Genomic DNA, 14,311 nt, shown 5'->3' on the forward strand with positions numbered 1-14,311 from the left:
ATCAACAATACCGTGGAAAATAAGATTTTCCCGCCTCGAACGATCCTCAAGGTCATTGAGACGTGAGCGTAGTTGTGCGTTTTGCTGTTTCAACACGTGGAATTCATCCTGAATATTATTAAGACAGGATGCCGTCTTCTCAACAGTAGACAACCTAACGCTTAGATCGCTGATCTGGGTGCTTATTTCAGTTTGCGTTTTTTGAATGGTCGACACTGCTCCTAAGAGTTGAGCTTGACCAGACTCAAAAGCGCTCGACCGTGAGCTAAGATCTTTTAACATATCAAAGATAGAGTCAAGCTTAGACTGCGGGTCATGCTTATTGGGTCCTGGATTAAGTTCTACATCACCAGAAACCAGAAGTGTTGTGCGCATGTAGTCATATGGTGTATTCAACAGGCAAGCTAAGGCATTGTACATGGCAACAAGGTAATCACATATTGAGCATACGACAAGTGGGCAAGGCAGCTCCAACAAAAACAAATTACTAGACTTCCTCGCAAACAAGGAGTAGTTATTTCTCACCTGTGTGAAGAGTAGGAAGTGGTTTAGTGATATCCACATTGTAGAGCTGCGATGCCCACTGACGTGTCCCGAAAAGCCCGCGCTTTTAACGAACAAGCGAGAGAGGGATGTATCCAAGGTTGCTCGACGCTCAGAAGCAGCGCTGCCGAATGAGGTGCACGACAGCTTAGTTGATGGAATCCAGTTGGGGAATGCACTGTGAGTCGGCTCGGTTGATGATATCCCGTCGGGTGGAACCTCGATTGCGAGCGGAGTTTTCCATAGCACCAAGTGTCCCGAAAAGCCCGCGCTTTTAACGAACAAGCGAGAGAGGGATGTATCCAAGGTTGCTCGACGCTCAGAAATTATGGTCTTCAGGACCCATCTAACATTCTCTTCCTCAACGTAATGTTGACCTTGGTGATGAGTCTATGGGACAGTGTCGTCAACTGAACCTCAGTGTAATAATTGTAAGGTTTAGCATGTTCATATTGCTTACATATTTTGTTTAGCCTCATCATAAATGTACATGTTCCTACACGTAAATGTTTCATTTAGTCAGTCTTGTGTTATGTTATTTGATTTGTCAGTAATTTGTTAAGTCTGTAAATTCAGTAATTTTTTGTGTCGGTCTCATATGTTTGGCGTTCTGGCTTCCTGCACATTCCCAGGTTATAGATGTAGTTGAATTTTTCTTACAAAATGTTCATGTCGTAGACTCAAAGTTAATATTATGCAACAGATGGAAATATTGTTTATTCAGTAAACATCTCATAAATATTACTCCTGTCTCGCACACACACACATTTCTCTCTTACACATTTCTCTCTGAGCAGCATTTTAACTTACTGCCGTGCTTGTTGGGATATTACCATTTTGTGGCTTTAGCTAGCGCCTCTAAATCAGGGTGTCGAACCGCAAACAATACGGGTTCCGTTCGGGTACGGGTTCGCGTTGCTTTGATTTCGTTCCGGTTCAGTTCCGGTTCGGCCATGCCAAAAATCGAACCGGTTCGCAAACCGGTTCTCAACCTCGAACCGGTTCACGAACCGGTTCAACGCTCCATGTTCCATAAAACTGCTTTTATCAGGAAATGCGTGGCTAATAGCGTACCGCTGTTGTCTGCATTGACATTTTTAGCGGTCAGATGCTCCCTTTAGTGAGAGAAAAGAGAAATGGATGAAGCGTCGTAGACCTGCTACTTTCTGTTCCTAAAATCTCTTTTTTCACACGCACAGTGCCAGCAAGATACACTTAAAGGAAGCCTAATAAGATGGACAGAGTTACATAGACGACGGTACTTGCCGGCAGACTGCATTCGTAGCGTGAATCGATCTGAAACCGTACGGAAGCATGTCGAAAATAAGCCTGCCAGCCTTACTCTGTCCGAGCTCACAGCAGTGTACTAGTTAATCCACAACACAAAGGCAAGACAAAGGCAAAGGCAACAGGCGACACAACTGCACTACCAATAAGCAGAACTGCATTAACTTTTCAAACCACGACCAATCAAACAGGCACTGTTCTGCGTATGCTGCTTCTCAACTTCTCATGTTTCTAACTGGTGTAATTTTTACTGCTCACGTGTAAAGGGAAATGTTGGGAGCTTTCTTAACCACATATTCGTCCTATAGAGCTACATAACTGGCCTACTCCATTCCTGTTTCATTTGTCCGCTTGGCGCCTCGTCTCTGAAGAGTAGACGCCGCAGCGCGTGCGTGGGGCGCTAGACACGGCGCTCACAAGGACAACTGCGCTTCAGCGTGTTAAAATGACGCTGAGAGTATACTTACTCTATGTCCTCGTTTGTCTGCTAGGTGATAATTTCCGAAATTCATGTTGTGGACGTGTGATGATGATACCAATGTGTCTTCGTTCTGGGATTGAGAGGAACTCTTATGCTGACTTCTTTTATGTCCAAACCGTTTTGTTGCGAACCGGTTACCGCTATTATTTTTTACGGTTCTGCTCCGGTTCGGGTTCAACAGTGTCATGAAAATTTCGGTTCGGGTTCGGGTACGGTTCCGGCAAAATTAACGGTTCGGGTATGGTTTTCGGTTCGGGTTCGGTTCGACACCCTGCTCTAAATACGATCGTCCTGCCATGGAACTGCACCATTGCCATTGAAGTATGCTGCATAAGCATCACGAACTTCTCCAGCAGACCTTGCATGGAAGTTTCAGGACAGCGTTTCAGGGGTGCCTTCTGCTCTCCATCTTCCATGTATGATGTTGCCTGCTTCACTGGGAGTGTCAGCAAACAAAGCTGGGCAGTATCCCCCCTGCACGTTTCCCTATTGCATGACATAGTTGTGCAGAGAGCAGCATGCTCCTACTACAAGCTCCGCATTCTCTGGCAACAGCATCATTCGTGCCCGTAGAACTCTCCACCTTGCACACATGATGCCAAATGTATTTTCTATTTTGTTTCGTGCCCTACTCAATCTGTAATTAAAAATACGGTGGTACCTGTCTAAGTATTTGCCCGGGTACGGTTTTAATAAATTACGTTTCAGAGGGAATGCTGCGTCCCCAACGAAAACACAAGGCAATGGTTTTGTTTCATTCGGAGGCGGAGCTTCAGGAGGGACAAGTAACTCTGGGTCACTCAGTGCTTTTCCCAGGGTTGAGTTAGCAAAAACTCCACCATCACTCATGCGACCATAGTTTCCAATGTCCACGTAGGTGAACCGGTAATCTGAGTCACAACATGCAAGTAGCACAATGCTGTGCGTATGTTTATAGTTGTAATAGGACGAGCCTGAGTTTGGGGGTGCTTGGAGGTGCACGTGCCTTCCACCGACAGCACCTATACAGTTCGGAAAGTTCCATTTCCACCAGAATTGTTGTGCGATCCTTTGCAGCATAGCCTTGTCCGGCGTCGGCATAACCTGCGGACGGAGTAGCGTCCAAATTGCACGGCAAACATCTGTGACAATGTTTCTATCGTTGATTTTCCCATGCGGAAGGAAAAAGATAAGCTTTGGAAAGAGTTTCCACTGGCGGGGAACCTAAACATAAGATTAAGTAAATGTAGTTGTCGAATGCAGCACATCAATTATGAAATCATTAACAGTGCTTAACATTACCTCAGGCAGACCATCACCCGTTCAGCTGGTGAGATAGCCTTCCTCATGTGGGTGTCTTGCTTGTGTAAGTGGGGTTCCAGCATTTGCACAAGATAGTCAAACTGCACTGGCGACAGTCGGGCAAAGTTTCTAAATAAAGTGACGTTTCCGAGCCTTAGCTTCCTCAGCAAGTTGTGAAAATCGCCGTCTACAGGGCGGTCCCTGTGGATTTCCTCAACCCATATCCGACGCTTCTTTCGTTGTAACCGCCTTCGGTACAACACATACGGCGAAATCAGTTCGTTCTCAGCCTCCAACATCTCCACTTCACGAATGTCAAGAATGGGGCGGCTAGTAGTAGTGTATCAGCTCAAGTATCCGGAAACTCACATCTTCGTCTGGACGCCATTAATTAGCAATTAGAGCAATTTGGGACCCCCCACAGTAACTAGTATCATTCAGGGAGTCATTACACTAATTGGGGATCATCTAAGACACGTCCAGACCACTGTGTGAGTTTCCGGATACTTGAGCTGATAAAAAATAAAAAAATAGGTAGAAAATAAAATGAAAAGATAGAAATAGAGTGGAGAGAAACAATTTATTCGAAAATCAACGATGCCGCGGCGAAGAAGCCGCTCCGCAACACCCGAGTGACCAGCGCCCGCCATGTTGGTAGTTTGCACCCAGCAGTTGCAGAGATCGACGACAGGTGGCCACTTAGTTGCACGGCATCACACCAGATGGCGCCACCATCATAGCTCTAGAGGAGAGAGACAGAGAACAAGACACTAGCGGCAGGTAAAAATGACAGCACTGCTAAGCAAGTCTACGCATGCGAGAGAAAAGGTCTAACCGCTACTGCTAAACAGAAAACAGTACACATCGGGGAAAAAGGCTTACGGGGACGATCGCTTAGGCCTAACCACAACACTACGCAGCTAAGACAAGGCGGGAACCACACATCGCTAAACATGCGTCAACAGGCTTGGACACCGCAAAACAAGTCTAAACATGCGAGAAAAGGCTTAACACGAGCGCGGTCAAATCACTCGTTGGTCACCGCTAAACACGGCAAACATACGAGGAAAGAGGCTTACGGGGACGATCGCTTAGGCCTAACCTCAACACTACGCAGCTAACACAAGGCGGGAACCACACATCGCTAAACATGCGTCAACAGGCTTGGACACCGCAAAACAAGTCTAAACATGCGAGAAAAGGCTTAACACGAGCGCGGTCAAATCACTCGTTGGTCACCGCTAAACACGGCAAACATACGAGAAAAGGAGCGCGTCAAATCACTCACCTTTTCCCCCGCGGCAACTTCCAGGCAGAAACTGAGCGAGCGCGGAGAACACACGTCTGCTGTCTACGAGATCCAGCCAGAAACTGAGCGAGCGCGCGGAGCGCACGTCCGTCTTCCGCGACGGTCCGAGAGAAACTGAGAGAGGCGACGCGCAGCGGCAGCTATGGATGCGCGCGCGCCCTCTGCTCCACCCGTCCGCGCATGCGCGCGCGCTGCTAGCTCCCTCTGCGCCGGCCGCGGGTATTTTCGGTTTCAGCTCTCTGCTGCGCGCGCTCCTAGCGGCGACGGGTGGCTTTTCAGTTTCGCTTTCATTCTCCGTTCTTTGCGCGCGCGCGTTTATCTCTATAAAGGCAGCGCGCACCGCGCTCGCGTCATCACTACGTGAAGATGTTCAGCTACCACTCTTTACAAAATTGTTCCCGCACCCACGCTTCTTGGGAAGAAGTGGAGAAGGAATGTTTCAACGGCGAAAGTCCCCGCAACGAGCTCGTCATCACTGCTTTTCGCTACGTGATAGACATGGTAGGCTTTGGCAATATAGGAGAGATCTCGCCGGGGCCGCTGCAGGAGATGGTGCGTCGAATTTACGCCCGTTACAAGAACGTCTGCATAACGGTTCCGGACGGACCCCTGGGACTAATGAGCGAATTTGTGAGCTTGTCCAACGCAGAATTCAACTACATCGCTGCAGACATCGTGGACCTTCTCGCTCGTGCCATCGCTCATATTAAGCACGCTCTACGGAAGCAGCGACATTTGCAAGCAGTCTACATCGCCAACTTTGTCACTGATTTATTGAAATACCGCTTGGTTATTGACATGCAACGCATTAAACAGTCCGAATAACTTTGACGAGACTCTGTGTGTTCTTTCACTGAAACATCTTTATTGAATACATACAAAGGACTTGGTCGATAGATGCCTGCACCCTCCCTGACTTGCCTCAAGAGAAAGGATATGGGGTATCTTCATCGCAGCGTCGTCATTGCGCGGGTCACTGCACCAGCACGATGACGGAATGGTAATTCTTTTCGTACACCCATTCCGCTACCACACTGCCACGATGACCCGTACTTCTCCTGTCTGCGCGCGCGCGCGCGAGAGAGAAGCATGTCTCGACTAGAACTTTTATTCTCGATTACATGCGCGTGCAGCTCTTTGTTCCGCGGTTACTCGATGCCTGACGACGACGCTCTCGGGCTCTCTTCCGGGTTTTCCGTTGCTGCACAAAGAGAGAGCACTATCGTAATCCTATACGCGTCAAAACATAACAAAGCTTACCGTATTCGCAGCTCCCATAAGGGAAGGAGTGTACGGCATCCACGAGATAGCGCTTGTCGTCGTAGGGGACCAAGCTCTTCTTGAGTCTCGAAATGGTGTACATCGTTTGCTTTATACTCTGGATGGTGCACTGCTTCTGAGAGACCGCCTTTTCATTGAACAGAGAATCTCGGTACACTTCGTGCAATAAATGTTTCCTCACCACGTCCTTCTTAACTCCTTTCGCTCTCGCGATCTGTTTGTGTGACCCAGCCAAGAGAATGCTGTACATTTTCGCTCGGATGCCTACGACTTCCTGAATAACTCCACCCCCCGTCTCGTCTTTGAAGAACCCCATCTGGTTCGCGTGCTCGTCGTTGAAAAGCGGGTGGTCTGGCGGATAGGAAGACAGATCTAACTCACTCTCAATCTTCACCAGCTGCTCTTCCAGGCTTTCACACGTGAGAGAAAAAATTATGCTGTCCGTGTCGCTATAGATCAATTGCACTGGACATGACAAGCGAGAAAAGAGCGACTCGTAGATGAAGCTGTACATTCGGACTTTGGATATTTCTAAAATGGCGAACCCCACGTAAAGGGGGTGCGTGCATTTGATGCGGCGCTGCTTCATCTCGTACAAGATGCACTTGTCACTCAGAATGAGAAAATGCTGACAGTCGACGGAGCTAGCTTTTCTGAGCGCGCTTTCTTTGTCGTAGGCTATAGCGTACCTTTTCATCCGTCTTACATTTTGTATCGTCTTACCGAACGTACTATTCGACATGGTTTTGTACAGAAGTCGCTCGAATTTCGTGGACGCGGCATTCCTCAACGCGACGTTCCTCTGCACGAAGGTTCGCAAAAAGTTGTCTTGGCGGAACGAGAGGATGCTGTGAACACGTTTTATTTTCATGCCCAACCTCATGTACAGAGCGAGCAATGCATAATGAACGACGTAACGTTCTTTGTCGTAGCACGTCAGCAAGAGTTTCTTGGTGGGAGGGGCGTTCAGCGACAATGCATCTTTCAGGTGGCGTTGGTAGGGGGAGAGTTCATTCTCGTCCACGCACCTGTGTTCGGGTGCCAGGGGAAAATCCCTGGTGAGTGCGTGCAGTTCTTCGGGATACGACAAGTCTACTACGTAGACGTAACCCACTTCCGAATCGTGAGGAATGTTGAGAAAATCGATCTCGCTCCACCTCGAAGGATCGACCCACTCAAAGCCCCCTGTTGGGAGATGAAAAGTCATCGCGTAGGGGTACAAACTGTTCACGTCGAGGTACTGGATAAAAGTCTTTTCTTGCTGGGGATCGTAATCGTCGCACCCCTCGTGATTAGCCCGACAGTATCTGTGGAAGCTGTTACAAATGCCTCCCCTGATTCCCTTCTCGATCGTTTCGTACATCTCTTGGTCGCTTATGAGCTCGAGTTTGACATTGGTGAGCTTCAAAGCGCTACTCCACGCGTAACTGGCGAGGGACACGGTGCGTAAGATATCTATCCCATCCGTCTCTAGCGCAATCTTTCTGAAATACAGCACGATGTCGCACAGCTGACAGGTGTCGAGCGTGACGTAGAGACGCGTGTAATCTCCTAGGTCCTTGCATTTGAACAATTCGAAAATCTCGAGGGCGTACTGATAGTCCTCGTCCGTGATCTCTTCATCGTTCAGGTCACTTTTGAAAGCTTCCTTTGGCGGTAGTGCGGGCAAATTGTACGCTTCGAAACTGTCGACGAAGGTGTACGGGTAAATTCCCTTCTTGAGAAGCCGTCGGAAACGGTCACCAAACATTTGACGGGTGCAATGAAACGCACTCTCGCCACCGCTGGAGAGGAGCGTTTCTACCAGGTTAGACAACGAGAGGTTGAAAAACTGCGTGGTATCGCGGAAATAGAGATCACCAATATTGAACCCTCTTATCTTTTCCGAGCTCGAAGCTAAGATCCACGGTTCGCCCAGATTTAGAACGTGCATGTGGCGGAGAAGGGAGCTCAAATCGTACTGCAGGTCGTGCACGCACACGACGAGTTCTTTGGTGTTACGACACGTAAGGTTACACGTATCACACAGCATCGCGACAAAATTCGAGGAACCGGGGTCTACGAAACGGGTGTGGTCGTGATGCGACACCTTCCGCGTATGTCGGTTAAATTCGATTCCACAAAATTCGCAGTGCATAGCGCTCGCGTGCCGAAAGTGGTCTTCCATACTCATGACCAACGGTGAGGGAAGACGGTTCAGCCTATCGATTTGTTCGCTAAATCGCTTGAGCGAGAGCAAGCATTTTTCTGCCGCGTTGGGTCCCAAATAGCCATCTACGTCCATTATTTTCCCATCACAACTTCTCACTAGCACAATGCTATACGAGCTCATCCTGTGCACACTCGAGGCGTCCTTAACGAGCGCGTCCTTTTCCAGTATGCTTTCCGTGTCCAACACCGCAAAATAGGGATAGGGATGCATGTACTGTATCTTGGTGAAGGAAACGCTCTCCCCCGCTTTTGGCATTTCGAGAATTACTTCGTTTACGTCTCGACACAAACGTTCGTGCTGCTCCAACGCCCCTCTCGTCCTATAACCGCTCGTGCATTTCTCGCAATAAAAATAGTCACCTCGCCCCATGAAAGTGCTAACTTTCGGATCCCATAGAAATGCTCCCTAACCTCGAGCAGGTGGACTTTGTCCTGATAGAGCGTGCAGGGAACCCGTCCGGTAGATATCGAACTCGTCTGCTCGTCGAACACGTAGATGTACACGGAGATTTTGTTTTTTCTCTCCCACAGGGCAATGTCTTCGTAAGTGACTGGGAAGCAGGGTGGCCAGTATGTTACACGCGTCTCCGGATTCGAAGGATTCATGTATTTGTGGTATCTAACATGAAGGTTTGGTTTGCTCCTCAACGGATGCAAGAGTGCCAGCACGCTATACTTGAAACACTCGTTTTCGTGATTCGGTGGAAGTTTGACGTTTGTGAGAGTCTTTGTTTTTTTCTTCAACATTTCGGGAAGCTCGATCGTGCACCCAATCCGCTTCGGTTTCAAACGCGTTAGTTTTAAGTCGACACATTGGACGTCGTTCGAGGTGAAACCAGACCCTTCTCTCGCATAGTTTTCTACGCGTTGCGAGGATTCTGCGATAGCAGCATTTATCGCGTCTTCGATTTCTTGACGGTTATGAACCACTCTCATGTGAAGGTTCACGTGAAGGAGATGAGAAGTCAACCCGTCGGCTCCGGCCTTAACCATGAGCGCTTTCGAGCACAGACAAAATTTGAAAGGCATGGGATATGCTTCGAGGACGCGCGTGATTACTGGAGCTATGCTCGGTAGATAGAGTCGCAAATCGTCGACGTTGTCGTCGTGCGGGGAACAGAGAAGCGTGTACCTAGTAGCCGTTCCGTCAAATGCCTCATCTGTGACAAAGAAAGGAAGGAATCGTCACTCCGTGACGGAGGGATGATTCTCTACGACGTGTTCTCTCAATTCAGCGATTCTATGACCCTGGACAAGCTCAGCTTCGTTTCGAAATTCTGGGCTTGCATCTGGTGATTCATCTCGAACCCTACCAGACAGAGGAATGAAATCTGCATACGACTGATCCCCTTCCCACATGAGCAATTCGTCTGCATTGTCATGTCCATCTAGGGGTTCGTCGTCGTCGTCGTTTCAGGTATTACGAAAGGCGGACTACTGACTCTGTCGTCGTCATCTGAAAGGACGACTGGGCTATTACCGAGATTCTCTATTCTAGCTTCGTGCTCTCTTTCTACGGCCACGAGCATGGCATCGACGGCGTCGTACTGACATACGAGACTGCGCGGCACTGCGGTCAAACAAAATCAGTACGAGATTTCCTCTCACGAAACAATGCTCACTTTTCCCTTCAGTTGAGGAACGCTTGAGATTGATGATGATGATGAGAGAGGATGGGATGAGACCCTGTGTTCAGTGTCATGCGGTGACAGCGGCTATTGGTTCCTGAAAAACAATGTCATGCATAGAATACACTCTCACAGCAGAGACGGTCAACTTACATTTTGGTCCACGAAACGACTCACGTCGTGGATGAATGCCCCTCGTGGGCTGTCGATCAATCGTCGTAGAACTAGCGCACCTTTTATAGTCGCTACACCGCTCTCCTCCTCCTCGCATTGCGACGGTGTCGTCTGTACTTTGACCACCCCGCCTTCCGTCTTTCGCGCCTTTTTGCGATGTCGCATATGACAATGATGTCATCGGCGTTGAATAAAACATTACACTAATTTCTAGCTAACACTCTGGGTCTTCTTGTCGTCATGTACAAGTCGTCCCAGAGTGGGATTCGAACCCAGGATCCTTCTACACTGGGCGCGACACACTAACCACCAATCTAATTCGTACTGCGTGACGTTTTTCGTATTGCGGGGTTCGTGTCTACACACGTCACAACATGTTCAAACACGTCCAAACATGTTCAGACATGTTCAGTGACGTCACAACATGTTCAAACACGTCCAAACATGTTCAGACACGTTCAATGACGTCATAAAGAGGAAGAGAGAGGAACGAGTGTGTCCAGGGGCGACTTCGACGGTTCGCCGCCCGTGTCCGAACATGTTCAAACATGTTCAAACACGTCTTAAGATGCCCAAACACGTTCAATGACGTCATAGAGAGTGAGAGGCAAAGCTTTACTATAAATGTCGAAGCGAATGGTCGATCGTCATTCCATTATGATCAGCTTGGTAGATCCTCGTAAGTAATACCCATGACGTCATCATCATCATCGAAATGTTTGAAGAGTTTCGTTTCCAGTGTACAACACTTTTGCTGCGCGTGAAGTCGGTTTTTTCCCGCCTCACATATTTCGGGAGATTGGCAGGGCCCGCTTCTTCTGCACCAATTGCGGTGGATTGTGGTCCAAAGGTACGCTTCCTCGTTATTTTTTTTTAATACGTTCTATAATCGTTCACATTTTTTTCCAGAGCAAAAGCATTGGACGGACCGATTGATTCGCCCGTTTCTCGGCTGTCGGACGGTACCGTTCGACGTACGTTGCGAAGGACTTCGACTATTGAAGGAAGATGGAGAAGATGGACCATCAGTGTCACTCTGTGACTGAAGAAGATTGTACGTGTGTGTGTGTTTGAGTTAAAAAAAACACGCGTTTCTCACACTCCTTTCGTTGCAGATTACGAATGGCTACTGACAGGAGATCTACCCCTGGTCCTAACCTTCAAGCCTCCTCCAAAGACCTTCTTCTTGCGAATCGGCGATCAACTGACTACCTGTCGCTGCGGTGGACTCTGGTCGAGAAACCCCAGCCATTGGTTAGACTCGAGCCTTCGTCCGTATTTGGGCTGCCTTCCCGGCTACGAAACCAAAGCTGGAGCCTAATTCGTGTGTAACGAGAAATAAAAAAAAGTTTGTCTACTCTCATTCCGTCTCAGTCATGATGACGCCCGAGCAGAGGTTTGCCACCTTTGTGCAAACGCGAATGTATCGGGACTTGCTGCGATTACGCGATTATATTCACGGCGATAGCTGCGAGGGAGACTTTCGCTCGATTCTCAAGGCGATACCCTTACGTCTGTTCACCGTCAGTGGGAAGATTGCAAAGAAAATGAAGCGTTTCGTAGATTACAAGCTCGAGTTGCTGGAGATGTATAGACGAGGAGAGACAGTCGACCCGTGTCTCATCAACGCGGGTTTCAACCGACCTATCGTCCGTCGCTACTGACTTCTCCACACATCCCTCGACGTCACGGTGCAGACCGGCGACGACGGTGAGCGTCGGGTCAGCACGTTGGAAGATCGTCTCGCAAGGGTCTTGTGTATGTCGTGAAAAAATAAATAGTCTATTTTTTTTACGAAACGAGTTCGCTCACGAGGAGACGTTTTATTGTTTCGTCATTCTCTTCGAGGTTACAGGAAAACATGGATACACAACTTTTCAAGCTGTAGCGTTTCGACATGCGCGTGGCTACGTAGATACAAAAAAGCCCGCAGTAAGGCGAAAAAGGCGATTGAATACACTTGTCGTTATACTCGTCCACTACAGGTAAAGTCCTTCGAAGGTTTGCTTCGATGGGGGGTAGTCCGTAGCTGTCGAAAAACACGGCAGACCCGTCGTAGTTTTTCAGGTAGAGCACCCAGTGCTGCCCACGCCTTCTTCGCTCTTCGGTATTGATGATTAAATAGCCGGGCTTGCGTAAAACGAAGGCTTCGTCGGAAGCGCAGATGCCTCTCAGCATGGAGGAAGCGAGGGGGTTCAGGGACACGAGTTCCAAGATGTCGCTCTCGTACATCTTTTCTTATGGGAAGGTGACCGTACGGTCCTTGTCGACGTACATGAGCTTGGGACACTCGGAAATCAAGAGGACGGTGACCGCGTGTGGAAGGGCTTTAGCGAAGCGTAATTGCAGGCGAACGTTTCCTTTTCGCCACTCGTTCAAATGCGAAGGAGAAGAACACTTGTCCACGTCCAAGTTGAAGTAGAGGAGGAACCCGTTCGTTTTAAATCGCTCATAGCTATACTTGAAATGTTTCTCTCCCAGTTCTTGCAAGAAGTTAAAGTAGGGAATTTTGACGAGGTCGTTCTGAAAGTCGTACTCGGCTCGCACTTGCTGACCCTCCACGGAGAGCATCGAATGAGACAGGTCGTAATGACGGAATTTGTAGGGGTTCGATTGGATGTCGCCGAGAAAGTCGGACGTGGCGAGCAGGGCGACGCATAATTTGGAAGGTACCCTTTCGGGGTAAACGTTTTCAAAGTGAGCATCCAAGCTCCCGGCACTCAAGCTCCGCACCTTGGTTTCCAATCCGCGTAACACGTAGATGGCCGGCGTGGTCTGAAGCCGCCGCTCGTATTCCAAAAATAGGGAAGGTGCCAGCGTCACCTTTTTCAAGTGTAACGTCATTTCTTTAATGTCCACCTCGTAATTGTACGTTTTCTTGTCTTTTGGGGACCGATACGAGTTTAAATTCGTCGTTGTTTAACAGGAAAACGACGCGAATTTCGACGGCAGGTACCATCAGGCGCGGCTGTTGAAACAGGTCGGTATTGATCTGACCGACCAGGTTAAAGTATTTGCCACCCTTCGTCGCTTCGTAACGTTGTTTCGGACCGCGAGACGAGACGTCGTAATCGTCCTTTAAATGTTCGTCGTCCTCGACATAAAGTCCAGCCGCGTGCACTGTTTCTTGAGCCGTGGGCGTGGAATGAAGCACGACGTCCAAAATACTCCTGTAGGCGTACAACTCGTTGGAACTGACGAGTTTGTTGTTCGCATAAACGGTGACCGTCTTAAACATGCCGCTCAACAGGTGGTTTATTGGGAAAACGACATCTTTCTCGTCCATTTCTTCCCCATCGTCGCGAACAATGCGCACGGTCAAAGACACGAAACTGCCGTAGAGATCCAAGTGTGCCCTTTGCAAATTTTGAATACAAAACTCGATCACGGAATTATTTACTCCGTTGACCGGATAAAAAAGTTGGTACGACGTATCTTCCACGCCGTATTGAATGGAAGGGGGTTCGAATATCATCACATCACTCGTTAGACAGATCGGCGTCTGTATTTTTCCTTTCGTTGACGTCATGACGGAGCGCGCGCACCGGATGTGTGACCTTCACGGCGTACCAAAGATATCTGCAGGTGCGTCGTGTGTCGGCGCCTTTTGTTGTCGTTTGCGGCATTTCTTTCCATTGTTGTTTCCAGAGCCCTCCATGGAATCCAGCACGTCTCTCCCCGTTGCTATGGCCGTCTTTTTTACTGCGCGCGATATTCCTTCGCCATCGGCCAAATTCCGCGCAAAGCGCTTCAACGTTCTCTTGGCGATCGGTTTTATTTGCTGCCAGATGGGAACGATAAAATTGGATATGTTGCTCAACACACCGCCCCCTCGTTGGAAAAGGGGTCCCGTGTACACGGGAATTATTTTGGGGGAATTACGGTACATATTTGAAATGCAACGTTAGATTGGTTCTGCCTTTGGACCGCAACGGCAAACGTCTTCCCGTTTCATCCGCGAGAACGATCGTCACTGAGGGAATTTCGAATTGAGACAGGTTAAAATACTGGATGTTATCTAACGTGTAGGTGATGACGTGCTTGTCTTTCTCGTAATAAAAGGGTAGTATTTTTAATATCGGTTTTTTCCCGCTCCCCACGTACGTGGGTTCCACG

General features: G+C 48.7%; 1 long non-coding RNA gene across 1 annotated transcript; it reads right to left on the minus strand.

The window, feature by feature from the left end:
* Nucleotides 1-4,153: 4,153 nt before the first annotated feature.
* Nucleotides 4,154-4,987, minus strand: LOC135392931 (uncharacterized). Its single transcript, XR_010422314.1, has 2 exons — nt 4,881-4,987; nt 4,154-4,334 (listed from the first exon to the last, which is right to left on the minus strand). It is a non-coding gene; the product is annotated as an uncharacterized LOC135392931 (long non-coding RNA).
* Nucleotides 4,988-14,311: the final 9,324 nt, after the last annotated feature.

The sequence above is a fragment of the Ornithodoros turicata genome, chromosome 4 (assembly GCF_037126465.1).
Source record: "Ornithodoros turicata isolate Travis chromosome 4, ASM3712646v1, whole genome shotgun sequence".
In the NCBI taxonomy this organism is placed as follows: Eukaryota; Metazoa; Arthropoda; class Arachnida; order Ixodida; family Argasidae; genus Ornithodoros; species Ornithodoros turicata.